Source organism: Delphinapterus leucas, chromosome 16 (genome assembly GCF_059928025.1).
Source record: "Delphinapterus leucas isolate spDelLeu-1000000601 "Yukka" chromosome 16, BTC_Dleu_Yukka2, whole genome shotgun sequence".
Classification (NCBI taxonomy): Eukaryota; Metazoa; Chordata; class Mammalia; order Artiodactyla; family Monodontidae; genus Delphinapterus; species Delphinapterus leucas.
In genome coordinates this window covers 76,807,098-76,829,469 of record NC_143144.1, presented here as the reverse complement: position 1 = coordinate 76,829,469, position 22,372 = coordinate 76,807,098, and the positions used below count along the sequence as shown (strand labels likewise).

Here is a 22,372-nt window from a genome sequence, read left to right as displayed (position 1 = left end):
TGAGACCAGAAGCAGAGCCAGCCTGGCCGGCCTCCCTTCTGTACTCCCAGGGTTTATTTACACTCTGTGTCTCTGGCAACAACAGCTAGGCCATATGGGCCGCACTGGTATAGGATGGGCTCAGTGACAGCCCCCGAAGGAGGGAATCTGGTCCTCTGCATTGCTGGCCTGCTGGGGGGCCGCAGTCCCTCGTTGCACCCTGAGTGGGTACCCGCGGGCAGCTGCTCTGGCAAAGACAACCCCATGGGGCAGAATCCCTGCTGGTGCCTCTGCTGCTTTTATTGCTTCATTATCTCTCAAGTCAAAAAACGCGAGGGGCTACAGCTTTGGCTGCAATCTGTTAACTTGCCAGTTCTCAGGGTTTCAGCCCTGGCTGAATCCAGCAAATTACACCGTTCTCACCTTCCTCAACCACATCTTATTGCACACACCCAGAGCTCACAAATTACAGATACCCTTCTCTTCTTTGTCCCCAGTTTCACCAATAGCACTGCTCTATTGCAATGAGATGGAGTGTTAGGGAAGGTTTTGTAAATTCTAATGCATTGTGCTCACATTCATTACTTTGATGCTTTTTTGTTTGTTTATTATTGTTGCTGTCAAGAGGAAATGCCCCCCTCCCTGAACACCCTGAGGCTGAATGCTCAAAGTTTTAATCTGCAGGGCCCCATGGGTGGCACTTAACAGATTGCTTCTAGATCATGTGTTAGCTATCCCAGATTCTGAGCTGGGGGAAGTGGCCCTGCTTTCACAGTACTGTACGTAGATGAGCTGGCTTTTGAGCCTGTGACAGGTGCTAAGGGCACAGTGTGACACCTTTACAGAATGATAAATCTTGCTTATTTTCCTTCACTAGGTTAAAGGACTACTTCTTCATTTCCAAATCCTCTGGCAATACCTGGAAAAACTACTGGAAATTTTTTCAAAGACTTGGGATTGTACCAATACTTCTGTTTTTAAAAGGCTGCAAACACCAGGAGAGTTGTTTTTCCTTCTCTATGCAGAGGAGGAGTTCCATCTTGTAATAATGTTGTTGAATAGAAAGACAGAAAGACAAGGAAAGGGAGAAAGGGGTGAAGAAAGAAAACCCTTTCAACAGCATCTGGCCTAAAGAGACACCCAAACCAGACACTGCATGGGCTCTGTTTCTCTTTCAGGTGGGGCAGCTTTTCTTCTCTCGCAGAGTCTGTGGCTTACCCCAGAGGCACTGAGCAGCTGCGTCGGGGGCTCCTTCTGGCTTATGTCAAGTACAAGGGACAAAGAATGTTAACAGCACATATAATTGCAACTGCGGTTATTATCCCCAGTGAACCTGATCTTGCAGCACCCTGATCGCTGGAACCTCCTTCGCACAATCCAGAAACGCAGCCCCCGCCCCCATGTCCCCTTGTGCTGTGGGCCTAGGTTTGATGGTGATGATGAGATTAGTCCTGTTTGCTTAGGTTCGTTTTGGATTTGTGCTAGCTCATATAAGATGAGCCCCGTTTGACGGTTGCAAGGCTTTTTCCAGTGATGGTTCTTGGAAATCACTTGACATGGCTGACTCTGAGGTTCTGTGTATGCCTGGGCTCGGGAGGGCAGCAAGGAGGAGGAGGAGGGAGGAATCGGGCAGCAGCAGCCCGGGCGGCCGAGCCTGGGCAGGCGTAGGGCGCAAACCTGGGCCAATCAGCCCCCAAATGGGTGAAAAGATACAGTCCTCACCATCCTGGAGCTAGCAGACAATCAAGAACGTTGCAATCATTGCCAGAATGGAATTTTGTGTAAGAAACAGCGGGAATATAGAAGAATGAGGGTCTGAATGGATCCAAGGAATCAGAGAGAGAGGGGCAAGGGGAGGTTGACCAGATGGACAAATGGGGTGAGCGTATGTAAATAATTGTAGTACCTCCCGTTTATTGTGTCCTTACTAAATGCCAGGCGCCGTGCTAGCGATATGGTATAAAATAGTATAGCGCGGTGGGGTGTTGTGTGGCACACTTAGCACAGTGCGGTATCGTGCAGCGTGGCGTAGCATGGTAAGGCGTAGCCTGGTCTGGTCTAGTCTAGTACAGTGCGGCTCGGCACGCCACAGTATTGTAGAGTGTAGGAGAGCACAGCGTAGCATGGTGTAGTGCACGTTGATATAGTGTAGGATGACGCAGGGGCCAGGATTTGACCCAGGAGAGATCCGTCCCCACCGCTGGCCCCCTGACCACTGTATCGTGTGCCTTTCGTGTGTGCCGCATTAGTCGCCAAGAGGGTGACAGCAGTTGGGCGTGAGAGGGGCATTAGCCACTATTCGAGGATGTCTGACCTAGATGACAGCCATGGCCTCTAGTCAACTGTCGTCTCTCCAGGCCCTGCTGGCCAGGCAGGCAGCCTCGCGCTGCGAACATTACGAAACCTCCCAGGCAGCCCGGCTTCTGCGGTGCCCCCCCCTCACACGCCACCAGCTTTGCTGGAAGAATGCTGTGAGCTTAAACCCCATTCTCCTGGGGGTGCGGGTGGGAGCAGGAAGGGTCAGCCTCCTGCTTTCTCATCCTTAACCCCAAGCGCGGAGTCCGAGGTGGGGAGAGGTCTGCCACTAGGTCTCGTTTCCCTCCAACACTGCAACTTGGACCTCGGAACATCCTTGCTACTGGCTCCTCCTGGGATGTAGAAACCGGAGACGACGGGCTGTTAGGAAATGAAAAATGAGGCGCAGAAGCAATTTTCCTCGTGGGCTCCGGCCCCAAGAGTGTCAGTCTTTGCTTTGGATGCAGGTCCTTGTCTGTTCTGTTCTTAATTTATTCTTGCGGATCTGCCCAAGTGTAGTTAAAGTTAATGGAAGGGAGGAGAGCGGAGAGCAGGGAGTTGAGGGACCGAGGTGCTGCCAGGAAGAGGCCGACGAACCCGGCGGTGTTCGGGCTGGGGCTCCTGAACTGCCTTGTGCTGGAAGTGATGGTTCTACGTACGATGCTCCATCCTTACAGGGACATGTGGGTGTGCCAATGGGCCCTTCCCCAGGGCCCCGCTGCCCTGTCCCCGGAGACCTCTGTCTTTGACTCCCTCTCACTGGCTTTATTGTCATTCAAAACGTGCAGGAGGAATTTTCCAATGGGGTCCACACTTGAAGAGAGAGGAGCGGCAGGCAGCAGTGCTCTGTGTCGATGCTCCATCCAGTTGCATCTATATTGGAACAGATTTGGGTTTTTCTTTGATGCTGGGCTGGTTTCTAACTCCACCTTGTTGCCTGAGAGTGAGATGAATAATGAGAGCGATTAGAGAGGAACCGCTCTAATTCCTCCTTGGCATCCTATCGCCGGCCCATTGCATCTCTCACCTGAACTCCTGAAAGAGGCGTCCCGGCCTCCACCCACCTCCACCCGCGCTCCCTCAAACCCCCTGCCTACATGTGGTCGCCAAAGCAGGTGCTCTGATGTGCCCATGTGACAGTGCAGCTCGAAACCCTTCTGTGCTCCCCATGCTACAGGGTACAGTCTGAGATCTTGAATGGGATCTCTACAGCCCCTCAAGATCTGACCCCCCTTGGTGTCTATTCAAGCCTCTGCCACCTCCTCACCCCGCACCCTGTTCTCCCTCCCGCAAAGCACACCAGCCTGAACTTCCTGCCTCTGTACCCCTGGCCTCACCTCTGGCTTCAGCCCATGCTGCCTTCTATCCCTGAAGTGCTTCTACGGCCAAGCCCTACCCCTCCTTCAGCACCTGCCTTCAGATGACTCCTCTACTCAGAAGCCATCTGAGCCCCGCCCCTGCCCACCCCCTCACCCATCCCCCATGGGTGGGGCTTCCTTACTCTGCGTCCCTATAATATACCGGGTCCACTTTTATTCCCACTTGGCACAGGGCATTGACATGTATCTTGACTACCTGCCCAGAACAGGTTCTCAGCGAATCTTTATGGAAGGAATGAGGGAAGAAAGGGAGGAAGGAAGGGGAGGAACAGGAAGGAAGGGAGGTGGAGAGAAGAGGGATTCCTCTGTCCGCTCCCAGGAACCTTATTTAAGACCAGGATTGTCGTCACTCATTTCTATATTGCCATATTAGCTCCCAGTGGCCAGAGAAATCCTAAGAAAATGTAAGTCAGACCATGTCATTCCTCAGCTAAAACTTGCCAACCTCCCTTGAAGTGAAAGGTCCTTATGATAACCTCCAAGGCCCTGCCTGAGCCGGACCTCCTATCACCTCTCAGATCTTCCTCCCTACATCTCTCCCCTCTCTCTGCTCCAAGCCCACTGGCCTCCTTGCAGAGTCATGCATTCTCTACAGGGATATTCCCACTCCCAAGTGTGCAAGAATTGGTTCTTGAGGATAAAAAAAAACTTACTCTTTTTATTTATAAAGCATGCATATACACACATTACATAAACAGATATACAATAAAATTTCATCTGAGGGGGCAATTAGGAAAAAAATGCCTAAAAAGCCTCCTTAGGAGTGTGATCATTAAAAAGAAAAGGTTGAGAAACACTGCCTAAATCATGCCAGGAATGATAGAGCCCAGGGCCTTTGCACTTGCTTGGAATTTTCTTTCCCCAGATTCTTGCCTGGCTCACTCCCTTATGTCCTTTACTTCCTTACACGGATGTCATCTTAATGGGGCCTTCCCTGCCTACCCTTTCCAAATAGCAACCTTTCACACTGCCTGCTCCTGTCTGCTAATTTTTTTTTCTTAGCCCTAGCCTATTTGGCCCATTATATATTTTACTAATTTTTTCCTTGTTTATCGTCTTTCTATTGTTATCAAAGCCTAGAAGTAGACTTTGTTTTGTTCACTGCTATATCTTCAGTGCCTGGAATAAGCTCTGGTGCAGAGTAGGTGCTCAATAAATACTTGTTTGATGAATGCTTAGGATGACCTGGCATGTAATAGGTACTTAGCATGGCAGTGACCGGAAAGCCCCATTCCTGGCAGTGGTTTCAACTTTCTCCCCAGCCGTGATGCAGGGAAATGCAAGTAGGCAGCTCATGTGACCCAAGATCAGAGAGAGGAAGACCATCTGAGATTCTGAAAACAGAACCTGACTACACAGCCCTAGACACTTGAGAACTAACTGAGTGCGTCCTGTAGCTTAGGGTGTGATGGGATGACGCGGAGTGCGTTGGACCAAATGCCCGTGGGATTCCCTGTGCTGTCAGTTTGCTTTGGAATGGACATCAGAGCCTGCAAGGGAAGGGATGATGGACACTTTCCCAACCCTGGCCATGTCGCATCCTCTACCCTGGGACAACCGGTGGGATGACGCCCCTGCCCCTGCTGACAAGCCACACTGGTCCGTTTCCCCAGTTTTCCCCGAGAAACGTGTTCCTTTAAGCTTCGCCCACTCACGAGCCAGTACCTGTCATCACGTATTGAACGTTGTGCTTTTCAAGTCGAGCACAGAGAGTACTTTCTGACAGTAGTGGAAAACTTCACGGGAGGAATGTTACCCAACTTTGTCATCACTTTTTTAATGAGCAAGGGTCCCCTAGCCAGGCCCTTATTCGCTAATAAACCGATGTGAAACTGCATGCCAGGTTCTCAATGAATTGAATGGTTACCTAATGATCACTCAGGTAAATTATATAAATGTATTGCTACATTTATATAATTTATTACAATATTATGAATTATTTATAATCCTTCACAACCTAAAAAGTCAAGGTTCGTGATTCAGCTAGTCGTATGAAGAAAGAGAGTCACATTCTCTCCAAAGAAAATTTTGGCCTGAGGTTGTCTGGCCAATCTGTACAAGCCAACCACTTATGAGATAATTACTTAGACCTTCAAAATCTTTACTTTGTTTCCTTTTCTTCTCTTGTAAAAGAGTTGTTTTTAACCGTAAGTGAAGCTTGTAAAAGGACTCTCAAATCCCACCAGCCTGGATGAGTTACTTTCCTTTATTCCCTCCCCTTCCCCTCCCTTTGCTTCTCTTCTTTTCAGACCTGTTGCCTTTTCCGCCTCCTCTCTCTCCCATGCCTTTGTTTCTCCCTTTCCTCTACCTCTCTGTTATGTTTACTATTATTATTATAAAGTTTTTAAAATTATAAGTTGATGGAAGCTCATTGAAAGAAATTTGGGGGAAAAGGCAATAATTCAACCACCTGGTGAAAAAACTGTATTTTTAAGAACATTTTGATGTGCAGACTTCTCATTTCTTTCCTTCCTTTCTTTTCCTTTCAATTTTTTAATCATGAGATTGACATCAGACTGACTTTATAAGCCCCTTTTTTTCCCACTTAATGTATTATGGAACTTTTTCCATCTCACAAAGTATTTTTCCGCAACATGTTTTGAGTGGAGGCTTCATATTCCTGTATAGGGATGAGCTATCATTTATTAAACCAATCCTGTGTTGTTGAGCCTCAAGGTAATCCTTCCCACCATTTTTATTGCTCTAAATAATGCTCTAAGGGATGTCCTCAAACAAAATAAATCTTTGGGCTAACTTTCGCTTTTTCTTAGAGTGAATTTCTAGAGTTGGGGTTGCAGGTCATAAAGCATGAAGGTTTTTCACTCTTCTTAGGCCAATTAGTTCTTGGGAGTCACATGCATTCCCCACCCTCCATGGCAAGGGGAGGCCTACTGAGTAAGGGAGTTTTCAATGGCTCCTCTCTCTTTCCTTCATGTTTGTTCCTGATCTTGGCCCTGAAGATCTCCTTTCCTTCTTCTTTGGGGAAGCTGTGCCAGGGAACAGCTATATATCTGGAAATCCACATTCCCGCTCACTCTGACCTAGGGTTAGCAGTCTTCAAAATCCACTGGAAAAATTCTAGCAATGCCAAGTCCTGGCTAGAGTTGCCATGGTGACAGACGATGACAACAACCCTTTATCCACCTCCCATCCTACATCTTCAGAAGCTGTCGAGGCTCAAAAGGCGCTAGGGAAAATGTCTGCTTCATTGGTGGAGGCAGCTTAATCCCACCCAGCTGGGTGTCTCATATGGGCAAAGCTAATGGCCAGCCAGATTTCACCTGGATCTTATAAAAATACCACTTCTGTGCTTTTTGTAAATGCTTTTTTCTTCTTCTTTTCTCTTCCCTCTTTCCTGCTTTCAGTATGTCCCCAATAATCCTAGATTTCCAAAAGTCAATCTAAACGCATACCGAGGGCACTGACAAAGAGGGGACATTAAAAACGTGAGAACACAGACCATATGAAAATACCCTTTTGAGACAATCAGGAAAATTTGGTTATGGCCTAAGTATTGGAGGGAGCCCTCCAAAAAGTAAATTTAACTCATTCAGGTATAATACTGGCCTTGTGGTTACAAAAGAATATGACCGTAATTTTTAGAGATGCATACTAAAGTATGTGCAGATGAAGTGATGCCTTGGATGTGCTTTCAAATAGTTTAGCAAAGAAAAAGAGAGAGAATATCAATGAGGCAATGTGACCAAATTTTAATAATACTGAACTTTGATGATAGCTTTAAAAATCATAATCTTCTCTCTACTTTGAGTGTCTTTCAAAGTTTCACATAAAAAAATTAATAAGAACAACATTATGTGCTTTACATTCATTTTTTTCTAACAAAGCATTGTAATGGTCTTGAGAGAAGACCACCAGAACTCTTACATTTATTCTGTGACTTAACATTTCCTTTTGAATTACGTCTAGGGTTGGACCACTGTCATTTCAGACCCCTGGTCCCAGTGTCCCAGTCCCAAAGCTACAGGGAAGACCTCCCCCTTCCCCAATGCCAGTAGTGGGACAAAGGCCAAGGAGACCCCTGATCTCTCCTCTAGGGTGGGGCCCGGGGCATGTCACCTTTCTGGTGGTTCTCGGCCTTAGTGTCACATACATCTTCAGTAATTTAACCCTCAAAAATGCATTATTCACACAGAAAAGGTTTTTACTGCAGTTTACACATACGAGGGCCTGTGAGAGCCAAACTACTTCCTCCAGCCCTGCTTTGTTCTTGGTTGCTAGGCACCCTATGGCTTATGAGAACAATATTTACTTCTATTTCTTTTATTTGGGCCTGTATTTGAAATCTGAGCAGCACCCAGGATGCCAGGGCTGGGGATTTTCTAGGGGATAAAATGCTCTATGAAGCTGTTTGTCCATGCTTCTATCTTGGTGATAGATAGGTTCTTCCCACACAAGGTCAAGGCCCTGGATTGGTGCTTGGATCTCTGCTTGAAGCAGCAAGTGTAGGATTCCCACAGGAGATGTGGGTTCAAGGGGCTTCAGAAATCTGTACGGAAATGCTAGCCAATCCACCACCCCTCCTCGAATCTCACTGAGGGCTTTCTTTGCAAAAGAGATGTGTTAAAATAGTCATATTATAAAAGACTCAAATAATAATATGGAAGTAAAATGCAGAAGTCCTGCTCCTTCCCCATCCCCTGTTCCTTCCCAGTGGTAACCAACACGTACCATTTTTTATGGTCTTTGACCTTGTAGACCCCACAGCTCCTCAGCAGTAATTCTACGGACCTCCTAGGTATGTGGCGGGCAGGGACGCAGATACAAGACAGACAGGCCCTGTTTCCTACCCTTAAGAAGCTTATGAGGTTTGTGGCCAAGGAAATCTCTAAGAGGTCTCAAAGGAAAACTCTAAAGGATGGGAGAGATTCAAAGTTATAGGTTGTAATCACATCCATTCAGAGGAGTAAAGAGAAACCTCTGTTTAATCTACTCACAACACTTCTGACAACAAATGTAGAGGGATTTTCCCCATACCAACCAATCCCCCAACTTGGCAGACAGCAGCTGGCTGTTCTACAATTCAATTCTGACGCTAACTCCCCAGAGTTCATGCAGAACCCACAGGTTAATGATTCAGTCCCACAAGACTGACCCCACTCCAGTTGCCAATCTCAAGTTCCAAGCTGTCACCCATGTCTCTTACTGGCTCTAAACCATGGTTCTCATGATCCCCCTCCTCAGGTTCAATAATTTGCTGGAATGGTTCTCAGAACTCCGGGAAACACTCATTTCACAGTATATTATAAAAGATGCAGAAGAACAGCTAGATGAAGAGGTGCATAGGGCAAGATCTGGAAGGTCCCAAGCACAGGAACTTCTGTCCCCATGGAGATGGGGTCCACCACCCTCCTAGCTTGTGGATGTGTTCACCAACCTGGAAGCTGTTGGAACCCCACAGTTTAGGGATTCTTATGGAGGCTTCATCACGTAGGCATGATCAATTATTAACTTTACCTTTAGCCTCTCTCCTCCCCTCTCCCTGGAGGGTGAAGGGTAGGTCTGAAAGCTCCAAGTATCTAAACATAGCTTGGTCTTTTGGTGACCAGCCCCCACCCTGAAGTTATCCAGGAACCCAGTAAAATCTGCCTCATTAAAACAAAAGAAGCTCTTATCACCCAGGAAAGTCCAAGGGATTTCAGAGCTCTGTGTCAGGAACCAGGATCAGAGACCAAATGTTAGAACAAAAGATGCTCCTAGCACCCCTATCACTCAGGAAATTACAAGGGATTTAGGAGCTCCGTGTCAGGAACAAGATATATATATCTTATTATGCCACAAGAAGGAAATTATTCGTGAGAACAGAAGTCCTGGGACACTCCAGGTAACATCTGAGCAATACTCCAAAGGGTGGGGAGGATTTAGATCATGGAGAAGGAAGACCTGCCTGGTGGGAGAGAATGAGGAGAGCAGGGCCTGGGCCTTATGCACATGTATAGGCATGGTGGTTGTGTCCTTTAGGAATCTTTTGGATGCAAATGATAGAAAAATCTAACCCAAATTACCTTAGGCAAAAAGAGAATATTTATTCATGTACTTATTTATTAATATTTATTCATTTATTCAAATAAAAAGCTCAGCAGATATATTGAGTTTAGGCATGGCTTGATCCAGGAGCTCATAAGATGTCAAACAATATCCCTCAGCTCTGTTCTCCTTCTTGTGGACTTTATTCTGGTACCATATTTGGTGGATCAAGATGGCGGTCAGTAGCTCTAGGATCTAAAGTCTTTCAGGTTAGATGCTGAGGAGAAAAGAACACATCTCATCCTGTTAGCTTCCCAGGATTTACTCTCATAGGACAAATTTCTCCCTGAAGCAGTCACTGTCGCCAGAGATTGAAATTATGCTAATTGATCCATTGGGTCACATGCTCAGAGAGACAGGAGTAGTTGTTGTTCAAAGAGTGTTTGGGGTTCTGTTACCAGAAGAGGATGCATCAGTGCTCAGAGGAAACCTGCAGAGCATGGCTTCCACAGAGACTCTAGACATAATGAGAGCTTTGCTTGTCCTACTTGCAGGAGCCTGTTTGGGAGCAAAAAACCACAATAAAGAGATTAAGTTGAGCAAAGACTCCTCACTCAACTCCTGGGAGCCTGTTTTGCTCCATGAGTTCTGGGAGGGTGACTTAGAAGGGCCACACCTACCTCAGTCGGGGGTTCCCCAAGCCTTCTGACGAAAAGCTGGTTGCCTCCTGGACAAATCCAAGCCTGAGGTCTTGAGATTTACTGAATTGTTCTGCTTCTGGAGACGATTAATCATCCAGAGAATCAGGATACAGGAAACCCAGGGAAGTGTTGACTCAGAGTTTCTGTCCTGATATCTTGGTGGACCGAGGAGTGAATTGGGGACCCGCCATGGCCATGGCCAAGGCAGCCACACTCTAAGCACAGAGGACACTGAGAAAGGGGGTGACGTGAGCGGAGGCCCCAGAGCCTCGAGACCCAGCCAGGAGGGAGCCCCTTCAGGTGCTTCTCTGGGGCATACCCTCAAGAGAGGCCTGGGGACAGAGTCCTACTTCTGTGGAGTCCAACAGGCTCTCAGCCACCCCATTGGGACTCCTTTGCTCCCCAGGAGGGAAATGTAGGGGGAGCTCATCACTGCAGCTTCAAACAAACCCCCTGAAACACCAGGAAGAACTTCTGTTTCATTCCTTTTTCTGCTCTTCCCCAAGGACCAGGTGTTGCCTTCCACTGGAAATGAAAAACATGGGAATGAGAAGATACAGAAGGGAGACACACAGATGGGGAAAGGAAGATGAACTCAAGTTCGGAAGAAAACCAGGTGTAGGCTTGAGATTTAAGTGTTTCCTTAGAAAGTTTATAGAATGAATATGTTGCTTTTAACTGACAACTGGAAGTAAACAGGGAGAGGGGTCTCAGGGCTCAGTTGGGGAATGGGGCAGGCAGAGAAATTAGCCTTTTGAGAAGTAATACTTTTCACTTTACTTAAACCACTTTGGACGGAAGTATTTCATAGTGTTTTATATAGTGCTGTGCCTCCTAAAACATGAGATGTAACAGAATAGTTTATCTTTTTGTCTTGGAGTTGTCACTGTGAACTCAGATGTGATAATACCTTCTGAAGTGTTTAGGATTTTTGACAAAACCAGAAGTCCACACAACTCTATGCTGGGCATAATTTTGTTTCTTTAAAGAAAATAACTGATAAACACTCAAAGACCAACGATAAGAGGGCACTTCTTCAACCTGATGAAGAGCATCTATTAAACGCACACCCCCTAACATAATGGTGAAAGACTAAATGTTTTCCTCCTAAGATCAGTACAGGACAAAGATGTTTATTCTTGCCACTTCTATTCAACATTTCACTGGAGGTTCTATCCAGGGAAATTGGCCAAGAAAAAAGAAAAAAATAAAAAGCAGCCTGATCGGAAAGGAAGACATAAAACTAGGTAGACATGATCTGCAAATGATAGAAAAAGCCAAGGAATCCACTAAAAAAAATCTGTTAGAACTAATAAACAAGTCCACCAAAGTTACAGAATACAAGGTAAATATATAAAATTAATTGTATTTCTATACACTAGCAATGAACAATGAAAATGAAATTAAGAAAACAATTCCATTTACAATAGTATCAAAAAGAAGAAAATACTTTAAAATGAATGAAACCAAAGTAGTGCAAGACTTATACACTGAAAACTACAAACCATTGTTGAACGAATTAAAGAAGATTTAAATAAAGAGAAAGACATGCTATGTTCATGAATTGGAAGACTTGATACTGTTAAGATGGCAGTACTGCCAAAAGTGATCTACAGATTCAATATAATCCCTATCAAAATTTCAACTTCTTTTTTTTCCTCTAGAAATTTACAAGCTGATTCCAAAATTTATTTTAGCCAGAACAATCTCAAAAAAGGAGAAGAAAGTTGAAGGACTCAAACTTCCTGACTTCAAAACTTAAAACAAAGTTACAATAATCAAGACAGTGTGGCACTGGTATGCTTATAGACAGTGTCTATGAGGATAGACATATAAATCAATGAAACAAAATTGAGCGTCCAAAAATAAACCAGTACATCTATGGTCAATTTATTTTCAAGAAGGATGCCAAGACTATTCAATGGGGAAAGAATAGTCTTTTTAACAAATGGTGCTGTAGCAACTGTATGTCAATATGCAAAAAAATGAAGTTGGACCCCTACCTCACATAATACATAAAAGTTAACTTAAAATTGATTACAGACTAAAATATAAACGCTAAAATTCTAAAACTCTTTAAAGGAAACATGAGTAAATCTTCATGACCTTAGGTCAAACAATGGTTTCTAACATATGACACCTAAATCACAAGCAACAAATGAAAATATAGACAAATTGGACTTTACCAGAATTAAAAATGTTTGTGCTTCCAAGGACACCTTTAAAAAAGTGAAAAGGCAACCCACAGAATGGGAGAGAAAGTATTTGAAAATTATATATCTGATAATAAACTTATATCCAAAACATGTAAAGAACTCATAAAACTCAAGAAGAAAAAGACAAACAACCCAATTTAAAAATGGGCAAAAGATCTGACTTGACATTTCTCCAAAGAAGATGTACAATGGTTAATAAGCACATAAAACGATGTTCAACATCATTAGTCATTAGAGAAATGCAAATCAAAAGCACAATGAGGGCTTCCCTGACGGTGCGGTGGTTGAGAGGCCGCCTGCCGAGACAGGGGACACGGGTTCGCGCCCTGGTCCGGGAAGATCCCACATGCTGTGGAGCGGCTGGGCCCGTGGGCCATGGCCACTGAGCCTGCGCGTCCAGCGCCTGTGCTCCGCAATGGGAGAGGCCACAACAGTGAGAGGCCCGCGTACCACAAAAAAATAAAAATAAAATTTAAAAAAGCACAATGATTATACCACTTCATACCCATTAGGATGTCTAAATCAATGCAACAGGCAATAACAAGTATTGATGAGGATACAGAGGAATTGGAGTCCTCATACACTGTTGGTAGGAATATAAAATTTCCAAAGCTGGTACGGCAGCTTTGGAAAACAGTTTGGGAGTTCCTCAAATAATTAAATATAAAGTTACCACGTGACTCCACAATTCCATGCCTAGGTAAACACTCAACAGAAATGAAAATATTATTCATAAAAAAGGGGAAACAATCCAAGTGTCCATTAACTGATGAATGAATAAATAAAATACGGGATATCCATACCATGGAATACTATTCAACCATAAAAATGGAATGAAGTGCTGATACCGATAAATATGAATGAACCTTGAAAAATCATGCTAAGTGAAGGAAGCCAGACGTAAAAGGCTATGTATTGTATTATTCCATTTATATGAAATGTCTAGAGTAGGCAAATCTGTAGAGACAGAAAGTATATTAGTAGTTGCCTAGGCCTGGGGGCTGGAGGAAAAAGGGATGGCGAGTGACTGCTAATGAATATAAGCTTTCTTTTTAAGGCGATAAAAATGTTCTGGAATTAGATAGTGAAGACAGTAGCACAATGTTGTGAATGTACTAAAAACTACCGCATTTTTACACTTTTTTTAAAAAAAATTATTTTTTAAATAAATTTATTTATTTATTTTTGGCTGCTTTGGGTCTTCGTTGCTGTGCGCTGGCTTTCTTTAGTTGTGGCGAGTGGGGGCTACGCTTCGTTGCAGTGCACGTGCTTCTCATTGCGGCGGCTTCTCTTGTTGCAGAGCGCGGGCTCTAGGCTTGCGGGCTTCAGCAGCTGTGGCATGAGGGCTCAGGAGCTGTGGCTCATGAGCTTAGCTGCTCCACGGCATGTGGGATCTTCCCAGACCAGGGCTCGAACCCATGTCCCCTGCGTTGGCAGGCGGATTCTTAACCACTGCGCCACCAGGGAAGCGCTGTACACTTTTAAAAGGTGAATTATATAGTATGTGAATTACATCTCAATCAACCTATTAGAGAAAAAGGTGGAAAAAAATTAACTGAGGAAGTAGAAAATGTGGGCTACCAAGAAATCTGGAGGCTAGTCAGAGAGTTTTTCTGTTGCCTCTTTTTTTCTCTAAACAATATGCTATTATTTAAACAAATGATTTATACATCTTCTACATGTTGCCACACTGGTTTTAGCCCCCTGCTTCTTGTATAATGTCAGTTTCTTCATGTGCCATGAATTATTTTTTCATGTATCTGACCAGCCCTAGACTCCCCCGACACCTCCCAACATTTCTGGAGGTAGACACAGAATCTGGATCATAGCCAGAGGAAAGATGTTTCCACCCCGCCCATGAATTTTCTTAGAAAAGAAGCGGTAGGTAGTGGTATTAATTTCCTATTGATGCTGTAACAAATGATCACAAACAATTACTTACTACCATGTGTGGCACAACACAGGTTGCCTTATAGTTCTGGAGTCAAAAGTCCAGTATTAGCGTCACTGGGCTAAAGGCCAGGTGTCGGCAGGTTTGGTCCCTATAGGAGGCTCCAGGGGATGGTCTTTTCCTTACCTATTTTCTGACTCTAGCAACCACCTGCATCCCTGGGCTCTTGGCTCGTTCCTCCATCTTCAAAGCCAGCAGCACAACATCCTCTGACCTTCTTCCATCTCTCCCACAGCTGCTGTTGACACATCACTTTTTCCTCTTCTGTCGTTGAATCTCTCTCTGAGATTTATAAATGTCCATTATTAAGTGTCTTGAAAGGACCCTTGTGATTACATTTAGGGTCCACCAGATAATCCAGGATAACCTTCCCATCTCAAGATCCTTAACTCAATCACATCTGCAAAGCCCCAATTTCCATAAGAAGTAATAACCACAGGCTCCAGGGATTAGAGCCTAGATGTCTTTGGGGGCCATTATTCAGGTTACCACAGTGGTGGTCACTTCCAGTTATAAATCCAAAACTACTGGAGGCACATGAACTGGGTGGGTCCCTCTCTAATCTTTGTTGCAAGATTAATCAACCAGCTGGCATGGCTTTGGGACAAAAATTTCTCATAGGAACTTTTCATGAACCATTGCAATAATGTAAAATTTATCTTTGTGAGGCAAAATTATCAGCTGTATGGTGAGTATTTCAAGGCTCTAGTCCTAGAAAGGGTCCTGGAACCCAGGCTGCCTGCGTCAGAGAAAGGCCTGATGCCCTCTCACTGAAGGCTCCAGACTACTGTCCTTTGATCTCTGATGTCTGTTCTGTGCTAATTTTCTCTTACCTCCCTTGCTTTCTTGAGGAGACACTGTGCCTGCCTCTGTGAGGTCCCCAGGCTTGTGGGGATGAGGAAAACAGATCATCAGCTTTGGGTAGAGTAGAAACATAAACTGAGGGGCCAGAGAAAGACCCTCTTCCATTCCCTCCTGCGACTGTGAGTCGACTTTGGTATTTCTCTTTTAACCCTTGAGCCTTTTTGTGAACGCACTTCTAAATTTTCTAAGACATTGCAGGTACAAGAGGTTGCTAGATTGCTGGGTTCTGCATAACTGAAAAATTCTTGAATCAATCATCCCCAGAGGTAACCAGATTCCCCTGAGGCCCGCTTGTATTTTCAGCCTGCTCTGACATTTGCAGTAAGAGTCTCCCATTTTATTCTTTCCTCTTCATTATCAAGATCATTCTGAGCAAGTAAAATGGATGCAGCAAAGGACTGGAAGAGTTCTGTAGAATTTGATCCCATCTTTCCTGGAGCTCTTTGCTCCAAACAAAACTAAATCAGACTTTTTGCTGTCTTTGACAATTGTTGTGGCCTGAGATGACACTTCCCAGAGGTCCGTGTGACATTTTTATATTTGTTTCCCATTAAGCTCCCGTCTCTCGTTGTTTGCTAAAGTGCTTCTCTGGGCATCACAGCTGTGCAAAAGCAGTGTCTTCGGCCATCACCACCCAAGTTCCTGTGCCCATTGGGCCTTTTGAGATTGCATTGTTGGGACTCACTGTCGGGCACTTCCAAACCGTCTTCACAGTAATAATGGTCACAATGACTACTGTATATGGAGTGCCCATCAATGTGCTAAGGGTTTACTATTTACTGTCTCTTCTTTAACTATATAAACAACTCTGTAAGGAAGCTAGTAGTGTTTCCATTTTACAGATGAAGAAACTGAGACTTAGAGAAGTTAACTTGTCAAGAATCCCAGTTATTGGGTGGCAAAATTGGGATTTGAGCACAACTCTGTTTGCTTTCAAAGCTTGTGCTTTTAACCACTATCTCATGCCCATAAGATCTAATCCTACTTCTTTCCCCACCCGGTGAGGCTTGCCATCCTAAATATAAAGGCTGTGATGGCTTTACCAGACTTTTCCTTGTGCACATGTTCAGAAGAGGCAGCTGCTTTCTCCTGTGATTTCTGTGCCAACCACTCTACAAACCAAGTCCCTCCTACAGCCAGGATCAGGGCCAGGTCAGCAGATCTCTTAGTTCCTTGTGAATCTCGGAGATGCTTCCCCTTGGGAACTCTTCCGATGTAAGCCTTGTGGTTTCCATTCAAGCAGTCTCCTGGATCTTTCCCTTAAAAAGGTGTGCATGTTGGGGTGGGCGGTCCTCAGCCGCTTCCGGTGTTTCTTGTGACATCATATAGTCACATCTGATATGGTAGATCCCTAAACCTTTACTGGATTTATCTCTTACCTTCAAGAGTACGTGCGTCCCAGCAAAGCTTCCAACATCCACTTCTTGCACATCTGGTTTGACCAACATGATGTCATGGATGTAAGAGACAAATGTGGCGTTCTGTGAATGGCCAGATAGCCCATCCATTCAGAATACATAATGACCAAGGGTGAGGGCTGAGATATCACTGGGTCAACACAGTAGGTATACGCAGTGCTTCATCTCAATGTGAACACTAGAACGTTCTAGAACACAGAATGCTTCTGGTTCTCCTTCCTGGTAGGGATGGAAAGGAACACATTTTCCTGGTCCACGGCTCCATTCCATGTGCTTGAGGCCATGTAATCTGCTCTCGTAAAAATACCACACCTAGCATCACAGCTGCAATCAGGGCTACCACTTGGTTGAGTTTACATGAATCCTCCAGGATCTGTCTGGGACTGCAGGGTCTAAACTGGTGAATTACATGAGAATAGGGTAGGACCACCACCTCTGCATTCCTTAGCTTTTTCTGGGCCGCCACAATTTCCCCTGAGATGAAACAGTGGTTTGGATTTACTGTCTTGGCCAGGGGAGGGAGGTGAGATTTTAGAGGCTTCCACTTGGCCTTCCTTACTATGATAACTGTAACCTCACAGGCCAAGGAACCAATGTGTGTGTATGTGGTGGGTATGGGGATACTTGCTAATTACCAAGGGTATCCATTCCGATTACACATGCATAGACTAGGGAAATAACCACTGGGTGGATCTCAGACCTAGTGAACCCACTGTGAACTGGGCTTCAGCTAGGACCTTATTCATTAGTTGGACCTTATATTCACCCGCTCTAATGGGGGTGGGTCACAATAATGTTTAGGTCCTCAGGTATCAATGCCAGCAACAACCTGTGTCCAATAATCCTCAAAATATCTGAGCATGCCCCTTTCCTCAGAGTACAGGTGGCCACATAAATGGCCACAGGTCCCTTTGGGGAAAGGACTGGGGGACCAGCCTCCTCCAGTCAATCTGTTTCAGGTGTGAGAAAGTGGGTAAGGGATGGTAACTTTTTATTGTGATGGCTGCCCTCGGCTTCCTGATTATTCATCCTTCATTTTGATTTATTTTGGTTGTGTTGAGCAGTACCCTTGATGGCTGCCCATCTATTGTTCCCCTCAGAATGCACATTTATTTGAACCATTTCCATAGCTCCTTGTGGGTTAGATCCCTCTGGCTGCCACTCCCACCTTGCTGAGCACAGTGATAATTACATGAACCTTGCATCTGACAGTGAGCTCTGCCTCCTGGCCTCTATCATCCCTGTGGCTAGCAAGGAACCCAGTTCTGTATCAGGATCTCCACCAACAGCCTTGACTTCCAGGGCAGAGGCACCACTGGGCTTCTTCATGCTGTTTGCCCTCTCCGCAATGCATTCTTTTTCCTTTGGTAAATGTAGCATCCTTCCAGGTCTCCCTGTAGAACACAAGAGCCATTGGGTTCTCTGGCCTTGCGTGGTACATCCACTCAAGCTTGCCCACTTTCCCGAGCCTTTTCATCCCTTCCTACACCACCTGCTATGGCAGAACTGGCACATCTACTTCATTTAGCGTCCCATTGTCTAAGCTTCCAGGAGCCAAACTAACAAGGTATTAGCTTTGTCTCCTGGGCCCTTGCCGGGATGTTAAATGCTGTATCAAAGGAGAGTTTCCATAACAATAAACTTTCCCATCCAGCTTTGCACTTCATCTCACTCACCCAGCACGCTCAGCATCCATCCTACACATACCCTCCTGGCTCCTGCAGGGATGTGTTGACTGGGTCGCACAGCTCCTCCGGGCTATACTCCCCTCCATCCCTTCATAGGAACACACTTCTCTGGCCAGATTACGCTGCGACAGGAGCCTTCAGTACTTGTGATTGGTCCATTCCTATTTTCTACTTCTTCCTCGTTCAGTCTTGGGAGATGGTACCTTTCTAAGAATTTGTCCGTTTCTTCTAGATTGTCCATTTTATTGGCATATACTTGCTTGTAGTAGTATCTTATGATCCTTTGTATTTCTGTGGTGTCCTTTGTAACTTCTCCTTTTTCATTTCTAATTATATTGATTTGAGCCCTCTCCCTTTTTTTTCTTGATGTGGCTGGCTAAAGGTTTATCAATTTTGTTTATCTTTTCAAAGAACCAGCTTTTAGTTTCATTGATCCTTGCTATTGTTTTCTTTGTCTCTATTTCATGTATTTCTGCTCTGATCTTTATGATTTCTTTCCTTCTGCTAACTCGGGTTTTGTTTATTCTTCTTTCTCTAATTGCTTTAGGTGTAAGGTTAGGTTGTTTATTTGAGGTCTGGTGACAGGAGGGGAGCCGGGGGTAGATCTGCAGGGGGGAGGGGGAACATGGGAGGGAGGTGTCATGCGTTGTCTTGCAAAGCAGATCTCGTCATCATCTTCATGCAAAGGCAGCAGGTCTAGAGAATTCCAGGGGATCTGGGATTTGAGATGGTTTAATGTATCAACCTCGTTGCCCCCATCCCACTCCTTTCCAACCAGGGCCCTGACCTTGCCATAGCAGACCTGCCAGAGTTGAGACTTCACTTTTCCTTTGAGCTCTTCTACTCTTCTCATTAAATTCAGGGCCTGCTTCTTAGCTGTCTCTGCCCAGTTGCAGAAGAGGAGGGTCTCTTCATATGCTGTCAAGGAGGCCCTTGGGTTTTTATTTTGCCTTATATTGATGTCTAATCACCATTAGCCTTTACCGTCTTTCTCTGATGCACTGGTAACTTCTCGCAACAAGCATCTGATTCCATAGTTCTTATAATGACTATTTCCTCCAAACTCTTATACACCTGAGGTCCAGTATCCGCCAGAGCATCTCCCTCACAGCTATCACGTCCTAGTTCACTTACCACTGGCGACAGGTCCTCGCTGCAACAGCCAGCAGGTGACCTGGCTCCAGTGCACTCCCAGGACCAACTTCCACAGGTCAGGCTCCGCAGCACAGAGACCGTGCACAGAGCTTTGCTGGGAGAGGTCTCGGGACCGACAGCTGTGAGGGATGGGGGAGGAAGGAGCGGGCTGTTAAATTAGAAGAAGTTAAAGGAGAAGTTAAAGGAGAAGTTAAATTGTGATGCAGCTGCAACAAAAGCCTCAGCCAATCCCGACGGGAGCTCGAGAGCTGGACTCTCCCCAGGTTAGGCAAGGGCTGGACCTCTGTGCCCCTTCATCAATGAGTAATAGGATGCAGGCTGCCTCCAGCCAAGGGGTGTACCCTTGGGGGAGGCTGCTCTCCGGGCCCAAGGGCAATTGTGGAGAGGAACTCAGGGAGAAGCTACAGCAGCCAACTGTTGCAGAGCTGGGAGGATGAGTGCCGTGCAGCACATCCCTTCACCTTTCTAAGAGAAAGTGGTGTGCGTGAGGGGGGGCAGGCATTAGCCTGTTTGTGTAACTTTTTTCATTGCTCTGAGACTGTAATTTATATCCTTTACACTGAATTAATCCTATACCACGCTGAGTGTAGGGTTTCACCGGTACACTCACGTTCATACCCTCTTCCTTCTTTTGTGCTATGATGTCCTATGTTTAACTTCTGCATATCTTATGAACCCCATAACACGTTGCTATTATTTTTGCTTTAAACAGTTAATCATCTTTTAAATAAATTAAACATTGATAAAAGTTGTCTTTCCTACTTATTTACACTTTTGGGTGATCCTCATTTCTTTCCTTAGATCAACCATTCTGGGCTATTTGGGCTAAGAAGGGGTTAAGCTGTGATTCCAGAGGCCTGTGGTTGCTTTTGGGTTAAACTCTGTCTGGGCTTCAGAACCCAAGCATGTCGGGACCTGTTTTCCAGGTCTTCTTCCACTGCCACCTTCTCAACCATAGTCGAAGCCGGTGGAGTAGAGGTGGGGAGAATTCTTGACTGAGTGATTTGTTTGGGGCTCTTCCAGATTTCCTCCATCCTGCTGGCCCATACAGTCCTCTCAGGCTCAACTAAGTCCTCCTCTGCTGCAGTCTCCCCAAATTCTGGAAGGAGCCTCCTCCACCTTCTCATACCAGGATCCAGCTCCCTCCCCCGGTAAGAAGCCTGCTCACCCTTGAAAGGCTTGCTTTTCTCTGGAATTCATTTCATCAAGGTTTTCTTGCAACCCATCTCTCTTAAGTAGCCTGATAGAAGAACACACTGTTTATTTGCCCAAGTTTCTCTTGTCGTTACCCCAGGAACAAAGGTCCATTCTCTTACGTTCTAACCAGAAGTTGGAGTCCTCTGCTTGTTTGCTTTGCTTCTGTTCTCTTTTCTCCTTTATGAGCAGGTGATGGGGAGGAACTAAGGGGGAACGTACTGCATCATGAGACCAGGATGATCCCAGAGCTCTGGTTTCTCCAAGCCAGCGTCTGGGGTGCACGATGTTTCTGCTCCTCCTTGGAACGGTCACTGCATCTCCCTCCATCTAAGTGGAAGCTTTGGGGATGTAACCAGAGCACACACAGCATTGCAGGTGATGAGACCTGAGTCTTACCTGTAGGCGCTGCTGCCAAAGCACTGTGAGGTCTTCAGCTTGACATCACCTCTTTGGATTTCCCTTTTCTCCTCTGCAAAGTGAGGAGTTTCTGCTATGCCGCCTTCACGGAGAATGAAGTGGTAGCACTTTAAGATTCTTGCTCAGCTTTTGCAGGGAAAAAAAACTGAGGAGGGCATTTTGTGGTATCTGAGTTCCGGTAACGTGAGGGGGCCCCGTCATGCTATACCTTCCTCATTAACTTGTGATGATAAAGTACACACAAGGCACTAATCCTCTATTTTTAAAAAATAAGATGGTGGCTAATTTGATTTGAATGCTCCGGTCTGGGATATGCTTCATGATTTTTAATACAATTAGCATTGGAGATACTTCTGATTCTAAGGGTATCTGGTTTCTGCTTATGGTATAAGTTCTATGACCCAATGACTCGTGTTTCAATAAGGGAGAAGTGGCAACCTATAGTCAATAAAAAGGGTCTGTTTATACGGTTGCTATGTTTTTTGTTATCAGATGCAAGTTGCAGGGAGTATAGGCCTTGCTTTTAGCTCAGATTTCTGTAAGCAGCAAAGAACCCACAGATGATTTCGACTTGAAGGTTTTACATACAAATTAGCATTATTTCTCAATAGGGTTTACTTGAAGGTAAACAAAAGCTGCCACCATGACCACAAGTCTGGGGAACCTTCTGGAAGTCTTAGCCCAGAAGTCAGGGGTCAGTAAGCCCATGGGTCAGCTCTTGCTCTGAGCTGAATTATACAGACTTCAGTCCTGGATTCCCCCTGTTCTTGCATCTTTTTTCTACATGTTAGAACTCAGAGTTGGTCCTAACCACTCTCCAAATAAGTGGCATTTTCACCGAGAAAATAGTGCCTTGGATCAAATCTCCAGTTCTGTTTTGTTAGCACCACATCCATTTAATACTCTGAGAATTCTAAAGAGAATAGGTGTTTGTAGTGACATGGTGGTGCAATTTTCACACTTAAATTTTTGTCATCAGTAAAACTCCTTGTCACTCTCAAGACAATTTCATAATAAGAAACTTTCTTCTGTCCTTGACTGTTGTTGACAAAAGTCCCATGAAACCATCTTAGACACTGACACAAGTTGTGCCCTGTTGCCCCTGTGATAAATCAGCCTATGATCCA

At 45.2% G+C, this 22,372-nt stretch overlaps 1 long non-coding RNA gene across 2 annotated transcripts; it reads right to left on the bottom strand.

Annotated features, from left to right (window-relative positions):
• Positions 1–9,506: 9,506 nt before the first annotated feature.
• LOC149747337 (uncharacterized) lies at positions 9,507–21,383 on the bottom strand. 2 transcript variants are annotated; one of them, XR_016388186.1, is made up of 4 exons: positions 21,225–21,383; positions 14,633–14,788; positions 10,319–14,080; positions 9,507–10,196 (listed from the first exon to the last, which is right to left on the bottom strand). It is a non-coding gene; the product is annotated as an uncharacterized LOC149747337 (long non-coding RNA). The 2 variants fall into 2 exon arrangements; XR_016388185.1 differs by lacking the exon at positions 21,225–21,383 and adding an exon at positions 19,611–21,218.
• Positions 21,384–22,372: the final 989 nt, after the last annotated feature.